The following is a 13473-nucleotide window of genomic DNA, read 5'->3' on the forward strand; positions in this document are numbered from 1 at the left end:
CCACTTCTACACTACAGAGACAAGCGATGAATGAATGCCATGATCATCTGTTGGCAGGTCACAAGGGAGAATTGAAGACTGTGGACTTAGTTAAAAGAAAGTATTGGTGGCCACACATGAATAAGGACATTGAGCAATATGTAAAGACATGTGAGATTTGTGCGCAGGGAAAATCAGAACGGCAAGCACCTAAGGGTTTATTACAACCTTTGCCTAACACTCCTTCCCCCTGGCACACAGTCACTCTAGATTTGATAACTGATCTTCCCACTTGTCAAGGGTTTAACACCATCTTAGTGGTAGTGGATACATACACCAAAATGGCACATTTTGTAGCATTGAAAGGAACTCCAACTGCTAGGCAGTTAGCAGCTCAATTTACTGCTCAGGTGGTGAGATTACATGGAATTCCTGAGGTCATGATATCGGACCGAGGAACGCAATTGTGTCTCATTTCTGGAAGGCCTTTATGAAGAGACTTGGGGTTGAGACACGTTTTTCCACAAGTTTCCACCCAGAGACTGATGGACAAACAGAACGAGTGAACCAGGAAGTGGAGCAGTATTTAAGGTTATTCACGTTGAAGCAGGGTGGGGAATGGTTGGACTATTTATGGACTGCAGAATTTGCCTATAATAACGCAAAGAATGTGTCCACGGGTTATTCACCATTCTATTTGAATTATGGCAAACACCCGAATTCCACAGTGCAAGATGTTCACATCTCTGTCCCGGCAGTTCAGGATTTAGTAACTCACTTACAGCAGATACATTAAGAGGCATCCAAGAATTTAGAGCAGGCAAAAAGCAGGTACAAGAAGTATGCTGACAAAAAGAGAAGAGATACCCCAGATTTAAAAGTAGGTGATGAGGTTTGGTTAAATACTAAGAATCTTCGATTAAAAGGCAGTAGAAAGTTTCAGCCTAGATTCATAGGACCATATCCTATTGCAGAACAGATCAATCCAGTAACCTTTAAACTAACTTTGCCCACAAAACTAAAAATTCATCCAGTTTTCCATGTTTCCTTATTAAAGAAATCAGTTGAGGGGTTGCGGAAAGAAGGAATTCCACCTCCCATTCAGTTAGAAAATGGATTAGAATTTGAGGTCAAGGAAATTGTGGATTCAAAACGAGTAAGAGGAAGACTGTACTATCTAGTGGACTGGAAAGGCTATGGGCCAGAGGAAAGGTCTTGGGAGTTGGAGTCGGATGTTCATGCTCCTAGGTTGGTGTGCCTCTTTCACCAAAGAAATCCTACCAAACCTAGACCGGGAGGACCCTCCTTGGTGGGGGGTACTGTCAGGATCCCTCCTTTCAGCAAGCCTAATGCAGATTCAATGTGCTTAAAGACAAGAAAATGGCGCGCCAGCCGAGACTTCACTTGGTCCGAGCTGTGGAATGCGCGGAATGCTAGGTTAGCAGTCTAGCCTTCCCAGCGCGAGATCGAGAGTCCAGGTGCAGCGCGCGTTCCTTTGGAACTGCGCACTTCACCGAGGAATCCAGTCACAGTGGTCGCGTTAGAGTGTGTCTTCGGAAAATAAGCTAAGAAATGATTTCAGCCAGTGAAGAGTTTTTTCAACATTCATTGCCTTGACCTTGGGTTCACGCAGTCCAGAGTTTACAGAGTGTTCAAGCAGAGTTCGTGTTTTCAGAAAAGAAACCGGAGCCTTTTAAACAGCGTGTCAGAGAAGAATCTTTCCAAGCAGAGAATTCCTGTCATTTATTCACGGAAGCTGAAGGAGAGAGACTCATTCGAAGTAGCAGAGAAACATAGAGCTAAGTGGAATTTTTCCTGTATTCTGTGCAAGTTCATGAGACTGTGTAAATATTGTATTTCAACTTCATCAATGCATGGAAAGATTAATGAACATTAACTGAGTGAATCAAACTCACCAGTGCTGAATTTCGTCCTTTTAACCAGTGCAAGACAAAGACTTCACGTTATCTAGAAAAGAATAGGGACAGTGTTAGAGAGGTTGTTTGAGTACTGTGAAAGAATTTACAAGCAGAAGAATAGGAAACTTACCTGGAGAGTTGAATGAAGTTAATTCATCTATTCAGGAGAAGGTCTCTGTACAAGAAGAAAACAATATAAGGACAACATTTTAGACTACACTGGTAGGTGGGGAAAACAAGCAGCATTATATAGAGCAAACACAGAGCAGTGAGCAGAAAGTAATAGCCCTAATGTCATTTGCAGAAGTAGGAGGAAGAGCTGTCATCTGAAAATCCAGATTAGGCAGATCATTCACCAAGCTACACTTCAGTATAGAAGAGCGGCAGGTCGTTACTGATTCCTGGGTAGGTGTTCTTAGAAACAGTAATAGGAAGACCAGAGTAGCTCAGGTACAGTGATTTATTATCTTGTATGTGTTTAGTATTCCTAGGGTTCTTTGAGAAGCTGATTTGCAAGCTGATTGAAGATTCCACGGAACTCCAGAGGATCAGGACCAGTCTCTTCTCTGTTTTATTTATTTCGTTATTTTATCCAATTTTCCCCTTCCCTCTATCTAATCAGTTAGAGTCAAGATATATTCTGATTCTGATTGGTTGGAAGAGGGAGTCGGAAAGCTAGCATCTTCTGTTCCTGTGCAAGTCTTCGAGAGGAAAAGTTGGTAAGAAAGTGGACTCTGACACATAGATGCATGAGTGACTGACTCTGTATGTGTTTTGAAGACAGCATATGTGCAGGACTGTATGGGTGGATGAGTGTGTATATGTGTTTGTTAGTGAGTGAATGACTGTCTCACTAGTGTCTTTATCAGTAACGACATATGTTTTAATCTAGTATATGTGAATATTGATGTATATAAGTGAGTATATGTGAGAGTAAGAGATTGAATGAGTTCCTGTTTAAATAAGTATGTGTTTCTATAAGTGATTGTTTAAGAGAATAAATATGTGTAATTTTCAATAGAAGTAAGGTGGAAGTGTGTGTATAAGTCTATATTCAAATAAATGGATGTTCAAAAGTTTATTTGCACGTGTGAGTATGTCTGTGAGTAACTTTTCGATGATTGTCGGTGTGTAACAGGATGTATAGGTGTATCATTTCATATGATGAGTGAGTATATGTATGAGTGGATGTGTATATAGATGGTGGAATTACTTGTTGTAACTGATATGGGTATCTGCATTTTTTTTTTTTTAATTTCAGTTTCTATTTTTGAATATGTGTTTCAAGGATTACATTACAGTGAAAGGAGGTCTGTCACTATGTCACAAGGATGGTGTCATGAGTGATGTCATGAGTGATGTCACTGACCATGTCATGAGTGATGTAATATGTGACGTCATCAGCAGTGCATTGCACGCGCAAGTTATAGTGAGTCCAACTAACTATAACGTGGAATTTCATTGGTTTTATGTCAGTAAAATTTCCAGCTAACTATAACATGTGTCAAACCTATGGTTTTTTCAGTGAATTTCATAGGTTTTTTAAATGCTACTTCCTAACTATAACGTGTGTAAAACCTATGGTTTTTTCTGTGAATATATAGATATAGATATAGATATAGATACACATACACTCACCCAGATTGGGTATGAAGAAAATCTATTTATGTAGTCCATAAGAAACTGAGCTTAGGTTATTTGTACACTAAATTTGTGGGTACACATTTTATTGTGTGATGCAGAGGGCATTTTGCAAAATGCCTTCTTTTTTGCACAGTTTCTTGCATTTGGAAGCCAGAAATGCAGCGAAATTGAATTTGTAATAACAAATGTTCTATTATGCTCTCACACGTCTGTTGATAAAAATAGTAGCCCACTTATGTGGATTTGCCTACCGCCGGGCCCAAAACAAAACCTGAGAAACTCTCATTTCATCCAGCAAAATTAACACTATTTTTACAATCTGGGTAGATGCAGATTATGGGCCTTGGCTTTTGGGGAACTGACCATGCCTAAGCAATTTCTGGAAACCTGGGGTGTCCAGGCGTGTGTGTGTGGCTCGCAGAAAGATTTTTTTTCAACCAGAGTCCGTTGTAAACTTCAAACACACAAGTCTCAGAGGGGACAGTTCCAGAATTCGTGGGAATCCACATCTTTCCTACCACACAGCATTCCGACAAGTCTTGCGATAAAAATAGTACCCACTTGTGTCAGTGGGCCTAGTGCAGTGCCACAAATTGAAATGGACACATCAGATTTTCTACTCAAAACCAACCTGACACCCAGCGGAGTCCAGGGTGGTGTAACTTCGTAGATCCCCCATTGTCTTACTCACAATGCCATGGAAGCCTAAAACTGTACCTTGAATTGTACATTTTTGTGATTTGAACTTCCGTAGTCTGTAGCGATCCGCAAAATTCCTGCCACCCAATGTTACCCCGCATGACTTGATTACAACTATACCAGGCTCAGGAAGATGTCTTTTATGTGCCCCTAGTGCTCTCACTGCCCTAAATCCAGCTCCATACAGTTTGTAGATGGAGGGGGGGGGGGGGTCTGAGTAATACATATGGCTTACACTCTTCAAACTGTGAGCATAGCTACCTTTGAAACTAAGGTAAAAATGCTGAGGAAGACTGTCCTAAGTTCCCTAAAGAGCATGTCCAAACTACTAAGGGTGGTAGGTTTTGGCAAACCGAGTACTTGACAACAAGGTGTGTGACCCGTCCTCTGTTATCTACAGCAATGTGACTGTATAATTCACATGTCAAACGACGAACAGATCTACCACGTTCTAACAGAGAATAAACATGGCAAACAGACTACAAATATGACCCGTATGTGTAGTATTATGTGCAGTGTTCTTTGTGTCTCATACCATAACAATCTGCTTTCTACCTATGCATTATTCCTATGTAAACATTCTTAGGCTTCGCCTTTCCTACCTTTTCATATCTTTTTCTACTTCAGAGTTCTGGCTAATACTGTATACTTGTCAAGTGAACCTTTACTAATGCCTGCTGTGGCAGCCACCCGAGGCTCAGGAAGACGTCTCTTTCTTGCTCATTTGGCGCACTTGCTGTGCTAAATCCAACTCTACAGTTTTTGGATGTAAGTTGGGGGAGTGTCTGAGGATGCCTTCAGGACTTGGCTGTTGTTAGTTGAATTGTGTGAGAATATTTGCCTTTGATTCTAAGGTAAACAAGTTGGGGAAACTATCTTAAATTCCTCGCAGAGCATTTCAAAGACTACTAAGACCTTTAGGTCTTGCTGCACCAGATACTCTGTGACAACGGTGTATGTTCTGTCTATTATGTGGCATGCTGTGACTGTAATGCAAATGTCATATGATGAATAAAACATTTACTACGTTTTGACAGTGGACAAACCTGTTGATTTTCTCAACAAGAGGAAATAATTTGAAAGGCTGCTTGCCTAGTGAAAGAGTGGCCCATGAAAGGTATACATCCATGCACAGTATATACTATCATTAGAGCAGGCCCACTGCAGTCCGTTTCCCAATACTTCACTTTTGTGTACTACAAAGTGAAGCACATTGGAAAACAATACTGGCTGAGGTGGGCACTGGGGACAATAATACCGACTCCTACTTCTTGCCTTGCTTAGGGCAGACGCTGCAACAATGACCAGGTGAAGTCTTTCTCTATTGTAGGAATGTGGTTGCCAAATAGCTGATCTTGCAGGATTCTGCACAGCAGAAGAAGTAGAGGCTACTGCTTCTGCTGCAGTAAAACCTTCACTTATGGCCAAATGAAAGTCAAGGGAAGACATTTGTCTTCCTGTGGTGGTCTGATGATAAACAACATATGCATTTTAAGTTGCCAGCTAGATCAGGTGGGCAAACAACTTCTTGTACCATGTATGAGTTTTATGACTTGTGTAATATGACTGAGGTCCTTGGTCATTCTTATCCATCCCACCCATATACTTGTTGTAACCATGTACACGAATGGACTTGTGAACTGCTGCCAACTGACTCCAAATTGTGATGGGCTCTCCTCATGGATTGCAGTGAGCATGTATACATCCTGCCTATCTGAAAATTCGACTGTGTGCTGTTTGTTGGATCTCAGTGCAGTGGTCTGGTGTTTTTTGAATTGATTACAAACAAGCTCCTGCGTAAACCTTTGCAGTGACGTCAAACTGTATCGTATGCCACTGTGCAAGCTTCTTTTGGCTGCCTGAACAACACTACTACATAGAGGTTGTTTATATAAAGGATATAACCTTTATGAAGGAGTGATTTGACAAGTTTCCATACAATCTTGGCAGTGATTCCTTCTATGGAAGGGCAGTCTGTAGGGTTTAGAGTGGAGCCCTTCCCTGTATACACTCTCCGACTGTATGCATGACCAGCAGAGCTCTCACACAGCATGTACATCGTGAGGTCATAACAAGATCTTTTGCTTGGCTTGTACTACTTGAACAGCAGCTGCCCTTTATACAAGACCTTGGAATTATCAACCGCTATATTCTTTGCAGAAGTATAAATCTCTGGAAGCCTGGCAGACAAATGTTCCAAGTCAGGCTGAATTTTGAACCGGTCATGGTCTGGATGGTCCCAGAGCAAGAATGAGAATTATGATTCAAATGCAGGATGTGCTGCAATATCAAAAACCTATCTCTCCTCATGACTTGTATGAAGCTATATTGGGATGTTGCCCAAACAGGTGAGTAGATTAGTAGGACTCTATGCTTAGTATGTGGTAACAGCAATGACCATGGTCTGGAATTTTTTTTATAGTCAATACTGAGTGTGTTTAAATTTGGGCATGTGATTTTAATTTGCAGGCATGGGGAGTTCCTAATGCAAAGCCATGTGGCCTCAAATATAGATGAGGAATCTGATCATTTTAGCCACCATGCTTATAGGGAAGCACTCAATCAGATGATGGCCAAATATGATTTTCATCTCCTTAGAGGAGCTAGTGGCGCAAATGAGACCTATAATCCAACTTTTATAGGCAGAATTCTATGATTGATCATGTATTTGTTTCTGCCTCTGTAAGGCACTTGTGTGGCAACCTTGCTGTGGTACCCTCGCTGCTTACCGACCATAACCTTCTAAAACTACCTTTTTTCTGGGTTAAAAATATGGATGTTTTTAACTTAGCTAATCATATAAAATCGGTCAGGACAAATTGGGTTACAATTAAATGGCCAGGTGTTGATCCCTCCTTGACAATGAGGAAAATAGCCAACTAAAGTGAAATTGCACACTGTCTTGAGGAGGAAATCATTCCACTAGTGCTGACCGAGAAGTTTGTTATTATTACCAAATCGATTAATTCTATTTTAACAAAGACCCCTGGACCACCAGGCAGCAAAAAGAAGGGGTGGTTTGACGGTGTATGCACTAAAGCCCTAAGGGGCTTGAAGTATGCCCTGTCTCAATCTCCATGTGACCTATCTAATATTCAATCCTTACTGCATTAATATCAGGCAGTCATAGCGGCCCCTAAAAGGACACTTAAGGAAGAGGCTTGGGAAAATGTGGCCATTGCAGCAAAAACTCGAAATAACAAACGTTTTTGGGAGACGGTAAATGCCCCATTTCTGAAGAATGACAACATTACAGACTTCTGCTAGTTTGCCTCAGTGGGCGTAACATTTTCCAGAAATTTTTGATAGCAATAGGGAGATGATCATGTGGCAGGATAGGTTGTAAGATGGGGGACGTAACCTCCCCCTGAACATTACAAATGAGGAAATCATCCAGGCTATCCATGCGAGTGCAGGGGGGCTGGCCCCATGTCAGGATGGTGTCCCGGTAGATGTTTTCAAAACTGCGCCTACTCTATGGGGACCCAAGCTAAATAGACTGTTTAACATAGCTGCTGCAGATATAATCCCCAAGACCTGGGGTGAATCAATTATGATTCCCATATTTAAAAAGGGGAATAAAGAAGACCCTAGAAATTATTGCCCAATTTCACTCATAGACACCGCCATGAAAGTAATACGTAGGGTTCTCCTTTTAAGACTCGAAGAATGGGCAACGGAATACTCCGTTTTGACACCAGTCCAATACGGGTTTAGAAAACGCTTAGGGACTGTCAAACAATGTCCTAACCTCATACTGCATATTGGTAAATATACTAGAGCAAAGGCAGGATCCTTATATCTCTGCTTTGCCGAACTAAGCAGTGCATTTGATTTAGTGGACCACGGTTTGTTGGGGTCAACCCTGACAGAGATGGGAGCTCCCAGGGCTATTATTGGGCTCCTCTCCCGCTTGTACGAAAATTATCCACCCAGGTTCGTTTTGGTCCCCAGGGAGAATGTACACCTAATTTTAAGATGGGACGGGGGATTCAACAAGATTGCGTATTAGCAGCAATTTTATACTCTTCATTTTTAAATGGGATTGATAATCACTTGCAGGCAATACAGGCCGACCTCCCTATGGTGGCAGGTCGTCAGACATCTGTTTTACTATAGGCGGACACCACTGTACTTGTTGCAAGAACCCCAATAGGCCTACAGAGACTGATGGACGCATTTTCTGACTTCATGTCACAGAGGAAAATGGTGATAAATCTAAAACATACACTATGATTTGTGGGCCTAAACCCAAACCCCCTAAAATCTTTTATATTGAAAAAAACTCCTGTAAAGATTGTGAATTCCTTTTGTTATTTAGGTATTGTCTTTTCGGACACTGGCTCTTGGACTCAACCCATTTCATATACCAGAGCCAAAATGAGCAGGGCAACTCGGGGTATTTTTAAATTTTCTTCCAAACTGGGGAGTCGGCCAATGAGATAGTGGCCCTATTTAAGGCTAAAGGCACAAGTATAGCACTTTCTGATGGATACATCTGCCAGGGGATTCCTCACCTTGTAAATATCCCCTGCGTCAGCAGCATTAAGACATTTTTTGTAGCTCTCCACGCTGACGAGGATGACGTCGTAGAACCATGGCTCCGCTCGTGACCCACGTTGACATCACTGGAGCCATAAAGGAGCCTCAGCGGCGTGATGACGTCAGTTCCCTTTTTTCCGCGCCATCGTCACTAACGGTTTTTCTAGGACTCTCCGAAGTTTCTCCTGCTACTTTGTGTTTCTGGCTGTATTCCTGTGCTGCTTCTTGTTTCCTTTCAAGGATGTCGTCGAGGAAGTCCGGGTTTAAGCCTTGCAGGGAGTGCGGAGGACAAATGTCCATTACAGATCCACATGAAGACTACGTTTGGTGTCTGTTGTCAGATCACGAGGAATGCGCCTGTTGCAGGAAAATGATTCCGAAGGCCTTAAAAGAAAGAGAATTAACTCCACATCAAGACTAAATCTGTAGTCTTAATAGCATAGATGATACTAGCCCACAACCTCAATTTTTTTTTTTACAATAAGTGCCAAAGAACCAATGAAACCGAAGAAAGTCCAATTGGGACGATTAATTTAATATACCATATAACAATGTTTGAATATCAATGTATCTATGTACATGTATTTACACAAATCATAAGGCAAAATACACTTTTATAAAAAGAGAGAACGTGCACAGAGAAAGATAAAGTAAGTGCTCAAGTGAATGATCAAGAAGATCAGAAAACAGTGTAGATGATTTATATACAAAGAAATAATGAGCCTGTCCTAGGTAATGCTTGTAAAAAATACTTCTTTTTTACTAGCTAAATGCTATATACAATTCCTTGGTCCTTCAATTGCACCATTGGCAATAGGGCGGCCAGGAAGAAGGGGGTAGGGGGTGGACAAGGGACAGGGATCAGTAGGTACAGGCTCCCAAGGGGGAATGTCGTCGACGTTTCGACCCAACCATGTAGTGGGTGGTTCAAGTCCTCAACAACGGGTCTTCATCAGGACGGAGTAATAGGGGAATATCTCTCAGAGTGCACGTCAATTAAAAACAATCGTTGGGCACCTGTAATGATAAATGAATAGCAGGGCTAAGTATCACTCTATAATATCAAATGAGTCCACTAATGGCCTTTGTGGAAAAGCACTCACCCTTCCGTGATGCCTTGGCAAGACAAAGTGCGTCGATTGGTCCGCACCCACAATAAGAAAGTTTCCAAAGTTATACTGCAAGAACAAAAAGAAGAGGAGGTAGCCATTAGTGCTACACAGCTATTCTCCCTTTTTAATGACTACAAAACAATGAGAGTTGCTTATATTTGCGGAAATTGGTAAGGTCCATTTAGTGATTGCCGATTTTTTAATAATTCAATATCTCAGTCAATTTGTAGGATTACTATTAGAATCTAAAATTACTTATATACATATCGGGGTCCTCGTCTTGGAGGTCTATACCCTATCTAAAAATTGCGTAAAGACTGTTTTCAATAATCTCGCAGTGGTCACTTACCCAATGCGTTTGTTCACTGATGATTTTCAAAATTATTTATCAAGACAATCTGACACCGAGGGTCAATTCCGTTTGTTCACTGGTGTTGTTCAAAGTTATTTATCAAGCGAATCAGACATCCAGTGCTGTAAAGGAGATAAGACAAAATATGTCTTCGTTAGGCAGGGGAGCAGCTGCGAAGAAACAGGTTCGTTTCAACCAGGAAGCTCACGGGGAGATCAGGACGAGACGACAGCATTACCAGTGGTGAATGTTGCCTGTGAGAGCCCAATAATAAATCTATCATCATATATTCTGAAATCAGCTGAGTTGAATATATTGGAGAAGGGTCTCTCGTTTGTCCCCACTAATCTACCCAATACATTTGGTCTGAAAACAGAGTTGCATCAGTTTTTCCGCAAAGTCAGATTGAAGCACTACTTTAACAAAGTCCCTTTTCAACCTACTTTTACCAGCACGGGCTTACGACCACCATCAACTTTCACCCCAACATCTCAAATGGTATCGCATAAAATCCTAGCCTTTGAACAGGTGGTGATGCGTGACGTGAACCTAGTACTAAAAGAAAAAAAAGTACATCAAATACAATATCAGTAAACAGGAACGTCAGGCCCTTGACTCCCTTAAACAGAATACTGACATTGTCATAAAACCCGCGGACAAGGGTGGTGCCATCGTTGTCCAAGGGAGAGAGGAGTATAAAACAGAGACCCTTTCACAACTAGGAGTGGTTGGGAACTACAAAAAACTAAGATCGGATCCAACAAAAGAGATAGCATCTAATATTAAATCAATCACAGACAAAGGACTTAAAGAGGGATATCTATCCAAACATGAATACAATTTCTTGAACAGCACACACCCTAGACTCCCTACGATTTACACGCTCCCGAAGGTGCATAAGAGGCTAAATAACCCCCCAGGCAGACCCATAGTGTCTGGTTGTGGGTCTATTTTAGAACCCTTATGCAAATTCATTGATATCTTCTTGAAACCAGCGGCTGAGGGTACGATGTCCTATGTGAGAGACACCATGCAAGCGATACAATTAGTGGATGGCTATATTTTCAATCGAGTAGGTATTGGTATACAAGGGAACCCAAAGGAATTGGCCGAGGACCATGGGTTGGATTACTTATTTTAATTTAACAAAGGTCCTAGGTTTGGAATAATATTTAGAGAAATAATTTACACAGGCTCAAAATAAAGACTGTGTTTTTCCTTCTTCAGTGTCCAGCCGGACCTAGAAGCGTTTATTTTGGAAAATATTTTAAGTATAAGCAGAGTATGGCGAGGCAAGTCGCACATTGATAACTGGGCACAAGCCTGTACCTAGTCAGAGAAAGACAATACAAGGGAAAGAACAAACAGTTTACAGGCAAACAAGGAGAGCAGGGTGGCTTATAATGCAATGCAAATAAATTTTTGAATAAGCTCAAACCCACAGTAACTGCCGTGACACATACAAATCATAAAACGAACAGTACTGCACAAACAGTCGACAAACGTTTCGATCCCTATCTCCAATAATATAGTGGGATCATCTTCAGGACTACAATTGACTTTGCCTAATTTGTTGAGTAAGCCTGTGGGGTTTAAACAGGAAAAAGGGAAAGAAGATTTCTGCATCAATTCATTACAGAGTGAGTGATAAAAAACAGGTCAGTTACCACTCATACCATGCAAAAATGCAACACGTGCACATGCAGTTGCTTGTTTCCAAAGGGCACAGGTGGCTATGTGCTCGTATTTGGAGTGAGGATCATCGAGTGAAAAAATAGGACATGCCGCATTCGTTTATCTTGAAGTGGTGCTCAGTGGTAGCGGGTGTTTAGTAAAAAATTGACCGTAGTGGGGAAGTGTTGGCAGACACATCGCAGTGAGGTGAATGAGGTCCTAATATAAATTACTGGTTACCGCGAGCGAGGCAGGATAGGTCGGCCGTGGGTTGAGACAATTCCGGGGTAATCAGGTTCCGATATGGTATATGCCTATATAACGAAATTTTGGTCATAAAAAGTATGCGTGACGGGTGACCGAGATACAAAAGATAAATGAAATATAGTTACCGGGTCGCAATATAGCGTTGTCATAGAGGGAGAGTAGGTATCGGCCCAATATGGTCAGGTTGATTAAGACCTAAAAGGATGATATATAATTTTTAGAACTTGGGGAGTGAAGCCGAGGTGGCGACTTACGTGCAGTGAAAAGTTAAAACATTACCGTTAAAGCCTAGCAACTAGCATAGGCTTGACGTAAAACTGCAATTGAAGGTTTTTTTTGTGTTCCTGTGAATGAAACATAAGAAATTGGACATTGCAGGTGGGTGAGAGTGAAAAATAAGACGGCGGGTGCAGGCAGGTGGTTACCGTAATCGTGGTGTGAATTCCACGTAGGGCGCTCGATGGCGTCGGCCTTCTCCGTGCGAGCCTACAAGGGAAAATATGGAAGGCGCACATGAGGTGTGTAGGGCTGGGCTAGGTCCTCAAGGGAGCCTGGGACATGTAGCGGTGCGGAACTTACCGTGATCCGCTCGTAGTGGGGCCGCAATGGGGTTCCCGTTCTGTAGCTCGATGGCCTGGTGTTCAGCGTCTGCATGCAGCGGCGCCTAATGTTATCCGTCAAGTGAATGGTGGGAAGTGAGGACGGACTAGATCGAGAGTGAGCATTGGTAACGATGTTGGGCGCCATCTTGGAGTAGGCAATCCAACAATTGAATAGAGGTGAACCCATATGAGCCCAAATGGTGAAAGGGAACGCGTATAGTGATATGCTCGTGCCAGAGTGCGGTTTCCTAATAAAAACGGTCTTAAAATGATTATGAACAACTGACATTTCAAAAAAATGTTACATTAAAGTACAGACAATTATGTATGCATATATGCTCATGCAAAGGAAGAACTTTCAGTGTCCAGTTTATATTAGGCTGGTCCAGTCCTCTGTTCTGTTTAGGCCATCCTGGATGGAGTTGAACTGTATAATGGACTTCAGTTCTTCTTTATTGAGTAACTGTCCCATGTTGCCACCTCTTGGTGGGAGTCTCAGTACTTTCAGGACAGTCCATTTTAAATCACCGTCAGAATGTTTTAAGGCTGCAAAATGTTCCACCAAGGGTGCGTTTGGGGCACCGCACCGAATACGGCTCCTATGTTGTCCAATTCGAATTTTTACCTTTTGGCTAGTCTGTCCAATATATACTTTTTGGCATGGGCATATGATTAAATAAATG

Source organism: Lissotriton vulgaris, chromosome 2_1 (assembly GCF_964263255.1).
Source record: "Lissotriton vulgaris chromosome 2_1, aLisVul1.2, whole genome shotgun sequence".
In the NCBI taxonomy this organism is placed as follows: Eukaryota; Metazoa; Chordata; class Amphibia; order Caudata; family Salamandridae; genus Lissotriton; species Lissotriton vulgaris.